Here is a 7,545-nt window from a genome sequence, read left to right as displayed (position 1 = left end):
CAATTAACTGAAAGGGCTATTAAAAGTTTCCTCCATTTTCCAACCACACATCTGTGTGAGAACAGATTTTCTTATCAAGTATATGATACTTCAACCAAAACAACAGATCACAACAGATTGTGGGTAGAAGCAGATATGAGATTTCCACTGCCTTCTTTTAAACCAGACATTAAAGAGATTTGCCAAAATGCCAGACAATACATTCTTCTCACTAAATACATTTGGTTTTGATGAAAGTTATTTTTTATTATAAAAACAGGTTATTTGGGGGTGCAAGGGTAGTGTAGTGGTAGAATTCTCATCTGCCATGCAGGAGATATGGATTCGATTTCTGGTCCATGCACTTCCCCAAAAAACAAACAAACAAAAACACAGAAACAAAAAAAATTCAACAAATGGTGCTGCAATAACGGGAAACTCACATGGAAAAACAATGAAATGTGACCCCGCCATACAGCATACGAAGAAAAAAAAAACAGGTTATTTATATTGACATGAGTTTAGTGTCATTATTTTTGAATGAATCAATATTTTTAAATTACTGAATTTTAATTTCAAATGTGGTAATATAGATAGATATAACACACATAAACATAAGCTCTTTTGAATCCTCAATACCTTCTGAGAGTGTAAAGGGATCCTGAGATTAAAAAGATTGAGAACCTGGGGCACAGTTGGTTCAGTGGTAAGTGCTCGTCTTTCATGTGGGAGACCCAGGTTGGATTCCCAAACCATGCACCACCCCTCAAAAAAAAAGATTAAGAACCACTGTTCCACAGTATCCTAAAATGTAACAACCTCTTGCCTATGGGATAGGGATAAAGTCCTAAGGCCTGTCTTACAGACTTCCAGCTTAGTAACAAAGAGCCGTGGCAGATCTCCTTCTGTCTCCCTCAGACCTGGCCTCACCTTGCACTTGACTCTCCAGTGACTTTGAACTCTAGGTGGTTCAACCCCTACTTTATTTATAATGTCCCCTCTTTCAGGTTGTCTACCGGCCACATCCTTTTGCCCAACACCAATTTCTCATTTTTAGGGCTCCTGACATGGCTTCTTCCAGGACCTTTCCTTTCTTAACCATCTCACCAACCCTCAGTCTATTGTGCTAAGAGTATATGTATATGCACAGGTCTTCTGCGCTAGGCAACGGCCAGACCTCGAATATTCCCGTGCAGGAGAGCAGGGCTTTGGAGTCTGACTGTGCTTGAATCCCAGCTTCTCCATTAGCTGGATGACCTGGGATAAGTAGCCTAATCTCTCTAAGCCTCAATTTTTGGATCTGAAAAATGAACATTATAATATGACCTGCCAGGATATATTTGTGGTGACGGTTAAATGAGCTACTGTATTTCATTAATTCCTAGAGGCTTTTATCCCCAGATTTTAATGTCTCTGAAATTGAGCCTTGTCTTACAATCAATCACTTATATGGCAAGAAAGCATAGTGTCAGTTAAATTGGAGTATTCTTTTAATGCAACACAAAATAATGGAGCATTTTGCAATCATGACCTCTTAAATTCTATCGTAATCCAAGTAAAGAGCTCCTCCCAAGGTCTGATGCTTGCTAAGGTCTCAATAATTGTTAGCTAATGTCATAAATGAGTGTGTGCGTGGGTGAACGAATGACTCCCCATAGCCTTCAGAACATGGTCCAAACTGGTCTGAGAGTCGTAAAAGTTCCCTTACAGTCTGTCCCATTTCAATTTCAACATTCTCCACTCAACCCAGTCATTTGTTCGACAGATATTTACTGAGCACTTACCATGTTCCTTCCAGACCTGATTCTGAGAACTGGGGAGAAAGCCGAGAGCAAAACAGGCGAGATTCCCAGCCCTCACAGAGCTTACATTCCACTGCAGGAATGTAGCCAATAAACAAAATGAATGAGCAACATATATAATGTTTAGGTGGCGGTGAATGTGACGCAGGGAAGGACGATGGAGTGTGTTGGGTTGGAGGGAGGGCCTCCGGGGAGGGGACAGCTAATGGAGGAAGCCCTTTCAGGGGGGCTGGGGGTGTGATAGTGGTTGGTTACAGCCAGTTCAAAGCCCCTGGGGAGAAGGTCAGTGTGGCTGGAGTGGAGTAAAGGAGGCTGAGAGGATGGAGAGGTGAGGCCAGAGAATGGGGCCTGGGCAGATGGAGTAGGGTCTTGGAGACTCATCTAAGCACTTTTGGCTTTAACTCAGAGCATGTCGGGAGACACAGGAGTTTTGAGCCAGGTCAAACTATGCAAGTTATTCCAGCAATTTAGCCATCTCTTCCTCCTTCCCCACACACTTCTTTCTTTTTTTCCTGGCTTCCATTCTGAATATTTATCTCTCTCTCACTCTGATCTCTAAGTTCCTTGAGGACCCAGGCCCTATCTGACCCAACTTTGTCCCCAGTGCCTAGCAATGCCCAGGAAAATATGGGCATTTAACAAGTATTGAGCAGTGTGTAAGAATGCTGCTGACAAATTTTTATTTTAAAAAAGAAATACCACTGTCTTCTTATGTGGCTTTGGTTCTAATGTGAGCTGGCAAACACTTCTTGTGAAAAATGCAGTCTTTTCAAAATAAGAATTAAATGTATTTATTTTCCTATGAATAGCTTAATAAATGCTACATTGTCTTTAAAAAAATCCCATAATCAAAAACGCAGCCCTTCCCCCCAGAGAACCAGGGATCAACATTCTTTTATTTTGGGATCATAAATCTGAATTAAAAATTAATATTTTCTGGATGCAATTCTGTGGCATTAGGGGCCCAAATCCCGCTTTTCTGTATTGGATCATCAGAGAGTTTCGCAACGCTCTTTTTCCCCCTTCTCAGATCGCAGCCTGCCTCCTCCTGCACCTCCCGGCCCCAGGGCACAACCGCTGCTGCCCGCTCGGCTCCCTCTCTCCCGTCTGCAGGCTGCTCTCACTCGGCTCTCTCTCTCCGGTCTGCAGGCGGCTCTCACTCCGGCTGGCAGGGACTTCCTGGCAGCCCCCGGGGCTGGACTCCTCGGGAGCCCCAACAACGCCTGCCTGTGTGAGGCCACCAGGAACCCCCTTCCCTCATCCATTTACTTCCAAAAAGGACACAAGGGAAGCAAAAGTCCCCACATTCCTTTCCAAAGCTTGAAGTGCGGAGAACTCCACTGGAGATTTCTAAGGAAGAAGAAAGTCCCTGCTCCAGGAGATCTTGGAATGTCATCCGTCACGTATCTATGTGTGAGCAAGTGCCTACTGTGTGTGGCCCCCGAGTCGCTTTTACTCTTTATCCTTAATAAAAAAGGACAAGTCTCCTCTTGCTCCTTCTCTAAGCGGCCACCCCGCCTGGGGACAGCAGTTGGCTGTGGAGCTGGCCCTCCCCTTGGCACAGGGGCAGGCTGTGACCCCTTCTGCGTGGCGGGAAGCTCTGCAGTGCGCCGCATTCTCCGCGGACAGGGGCCACCGCCGTTTCGCCTGTGGTTGCTCACCCAGTGCCCAGCACGGGGCCCGCCATGTGGAAGGGTGCTTACTTAATGTCTGCTAAGCAGATGCGTGTGAGCCACTATAAAATTTTTAAAATATCAGCCTCCACTCTCGGAGCATTTCCTTCTGCCCACAGCCCTTGCTGCAGCCCAGCCAGGCAGCCCCTGAGGGGCGTTTGTCATCTCGGGGAGCGAGTGACTGGGAAAGGAGATGCTCAGGACTGAAGCAATTGATTTGGTCAGATACCTGATAAATTCTATTTCCTGAGTTGAAAGAAGTGGAGAACAAGTAGAGGAACAGGGAGAGTACAGGTGAGCCCCTTGCCCTTCTCCCTCATCATGGTCTATGAGTCACGGTTGAAGTGGAGGGATGACGGTAGAAGCCCAAGAATGCTTGTTTGGGGTACCTGAGAGAGATGACTGACTCCAGGCTTGGGGGTGGGGTCCGGCGACTCCAGGGCAGACACGGCTATGTGGGGCGTCTGGACAGGAGGTCTGGGGATGGCCTCCTGTGGGAAATGTGGGACATTCCCCGTAAGCCTGAGGGTGGTACAAAGTGGAAGACCCCACAGCAGAACAACCTTAAGCCCTTGTCCATGGCACCTGCATGGCACAGTGAGCCAAGAGGCATGCAGAGAACTTGAGGTTGGGAAAAGAGGGAAGACACAGTCGTGACCAGGGTGAACCAGCAGCCATAGACGCCCAGGACATCTCAGCAAGGTCCTTCATGAGGTTGGATGATACCTAGAACCAGGTTTCCACCCACCCTCCCCTACCTGAGGGCTATGGAAGCCCTCCCAGCCCTTAGATGCAACCCTAGGGAAAGGAAGGGTGTGCTGGTTTGAAATTGTTGTGTAGTCCAGAAAAGCCTGTTCGATATTGTTGGGTGGGATCTTTTTGATTAAGTTGTTTCCATGGTGATGCAGCCCAATCGGTTTTGGGTAGGATATTTGGATTCGGTGGTTTCCATGGAGATGTGTCTCTGCCCATTCTAGGTAGGTCTTAATTCACTTACTGGAACCCTTTAAGAGGGAACCATTTTAGAAAAACCTTCAGAGCTGTCACAGAGGGAGATGTTTGGAGAAGCAGAAAGAAAATGCCCCTGGAGAAACCATTTGAAAGGAGAAGCCAGGAGAGAAAGCTAGCAGACAGCGCCATGTGCCTTCCCACTGACAGAGAAACCCAGAATGTCATTGGCATTTTCTTGAGTCAAGGTACCTTTGGACATTTGTATGACCTTAGAACTGTAAACTTGTAACTTAATAAGTTCCCTTTATAAAAGCCAACAAATTTTTAGTATACTGAATTCCCAGCAGCATTAGCAAACTAAAACAAAAGGGGAACCCTGAGCTGACCACAGTTAAGGTCCTTCTACCCAGTGAGAGGGGGCTTGCAATAGAAATTCAGATCAGCTGTGGGACAATAAAATTATTTTCTTTCATAATGGAATATATGGAACAAGAATCATGTTCATTACAAATGAATGAATAAATGAGCCATAGAAAAACTATGTGTTACTTCTGTTTGCCTCTTTGAAGACGAATTGGAACTGATGTCAGAGGATCTACCGAAAGGTACTTGCTAAGCTGTTGCTGACTGTGGGCCCAGCACGTTAGGCAGTGTGGGGATACGAGAGGCACACAGGACAGATCCCCATCTTCAGAGGCCTTGCCACTTGCTTGAACAGACAGGGTGACACTCCTCAAACAAGTATAGGTGACAGTGCCACCTGTCAAACTATACATGACAGAAATTCAGAGATGGGTGGGATCAATATAGACTGGAGCAAAAATGAAAGAAGCCAAAATCTTGTGACTGCAGAGCTTAGATAGAGGAATGGCTCAATGTTTAGAACTAGTACCTGGGAATTACCCTGATTAGTCTCACCCTTAGACCTAGTTATTTAATACATTTCCATATGTGCCAGGCATGGTTCGAAACCCTTTCCATATATGAATGTATTTAATCCTTAAAACAACCTTATGAGCTAAGGTATTACTTTCTACATTTTTCAGATGGAAAAATTAAGGTGCAAAGAAGTTAAATAGTTTGTACAAAATCACACAGTTCATAAGGGGTGGAGCTGGGAATTTGGTTGCAGAATTGACACTCATAACCACTGTACTAGTTTCCTATCTGTTGCTTAGAGCAGAATAGCACTGTGCAAGGCGTTATAGGGGCAGCATTGACACATCAGACATGCTTCCTAAACACAAATATTTACAGTCTGTCTGGGAAGGTGCCAGGCAACTGCTGGTCCCTTGCTCCCGGGCTCTGTTGCTTTCAGCCTCTGTTCCTGTGGGGGTTCCTCACTTTACTTCTCCTGGGCTGGCTTTCATCCTTGACTTCCCTTGGCTCTCTCCAGGTTCTGGCTTGCTTAACATCTCAATGCAACATGAAAATGCGGGGGCCTTAGTTAAAAAATTATTAAGAGTGCTCGCTTTGGCAGCACATATACTAAAATTGGAACGATGCAGAGAAGATTAGTATGGCCCCTGCACAAGGATGGCACAAATTCGTGAAGCCCTCCATATTAAAAAAAAAAAAAAAAAATTATTAAGAATTTCAAGACAGTGCAGCAGGACATTTAAGCAAGGGCAGGCTCCTTTTGAGCATCACAGGCCCATGAAGCTCACCCCAAGTGGAAATACTGAGGATGCCTTGAAGGATAGAGGGGTGTTTTAGAAAAATGAGCTGTTGGCTGCTGTCTGAATTGATGGGAGCATGAAGCAGTGGCCAGCATACGGATGGGGAAGTCCCTGGGCTTGTCCTAGCCTGTGGGGAAAAGCACATGGAGAAGGGTGACTGTTGTAGGAATGGGCAGGAGGGACACATGTGTTGGGATAGGATGAGTCGCTGACTCTGTGGGCTGAGTCAGGGGAGAAACACGTCCCCCCATGGGGCCTCCTTAGTTTAAACCTGGGCCTTGGAGAAGGTTGGCAGCATTGAATGAAAGAGGAAGCGTGGAGAAGGGAGCCGGCTTTGCAAAATTAGTGAAGAGTAACAGGCCTTCATCATGTTGAAAGTTAGATTGAGGTCTGGCCTCCAAGAAGCAATGTCAAGCTGGCATGAAGGGAGGAAGAAAATTCAGGTTGGGAAATGCAGATTTGAAGGATAACCGTGTTGTGTAACTGCTGAGGTTGCGACCATATGCAATTTCTTAGGAAATAAGAGGATAGATAAGGCTTAAAAATAGAGGAACACTACAAAATAGTTTCTACTGCCATGAAAAGGAACTGGGCAATTAGCTCTGATGTTGGATCCAGCGACCTAGTGGAAGGTTTTTCCAATTGCGATTTACGTGAGCTGATTGTGCAGAATTACAAATCTGTTTTGATCTTTCAGTGCTAAAGCATGATTTTTAAAAAATGCTGAAATCCTGGTAAAAACTAATCAGCATTAAAAGTCAAAGGGCTCTTGGGGGAGGATTCCCCACCTCTCCCTTTTCCTCACTTTTTAATGATCCATTTCTTTTTCAGGCAATTCTTTCAGGAATTTGAAAGTTTAGGCAAGGGTTACATGGAGAACTAACAGGAAATGTCTCATCTTTCCAAGTTTATTGTTGAGAGTGGCCAGATGTCATTTGTTTGTGAGTGGGAAATGGGAAGTTGGATCACAGAATGTGAAATTTAAAACTCCATGTTTTCTTAAAAAAAAAAAAGGCAGCGGAGAAGAGAAACACACGCAGGGAAATGACTTTGACTTCTGTGCCTGTGTTAACAGCGTAGGGCAGCACTCGTAAGCGAGACACTAATATGAGAACATGCTTTAGTATCTGCAGACATTTTTCTTCGAGGGCTGTGTGCAAACAGCTGGTCTCTGCCTGCCAGGCCAGTGTGTTTGGGGGCGCTCTGCAGTTCTGCTGTAATTATAAACCCACGAATGGCCGGGAATGGAGGCCAACTTTCTTATTGGTCATCATGCCCCAGAATAAAGAATTAGAAAGTAATGTAGAAACAATCTGCAGGTATTTAGTGCTTACAAAAGCAATTATATTGATTTTTCTCAAATTGTATTTTCAGTCTCTGTGGTTTAAACTCTGGGTCAAACACTTCCAGACTGTTAGGGCTGGCTGGCTAAGAGCTGGCTCCTTGTTTTCTAATTCTTCA

General features: G+C 45.1%; 1 non-coding gene across 1 annotated transcript; it reads left to right on the top strand.

Annotated features, from left to right (window-relative positions):
* Positions 1–5,869: 5,869 nt before the first annotated feature.
* LOC143689199 (U6 spliceosomal RNA) lies at positions 5,870–5,974 on the top strand. Its single transcript, XR_013178660.1, has one exon. It is a non-coding gene; the product is annotated as a U6 spliceosomal RNA (small nuclear RNA).
* Positions 5,975–7,545: the final 1,571 nt, after the last annotated feature.

Source organism: Tamandua tetradactyla, chromosome 6, assembly GCF_023851605.1.
Source record: "Tamandua tetradactyla isolate mTamTet1 chromosome 6, mTamTet1.pri, whole genome shotgun sequence".
NCBI lineage: Eukaryota > Metazoa > Chordata > Mammalia > Pilosa > Myrmecophagidae > Tamandua > Tamandua tetradactyla.
Note: the sequence above shows the minus strand (reverse complement) of the source record. Positions and strands in the feature narration are given on the sequence as shown.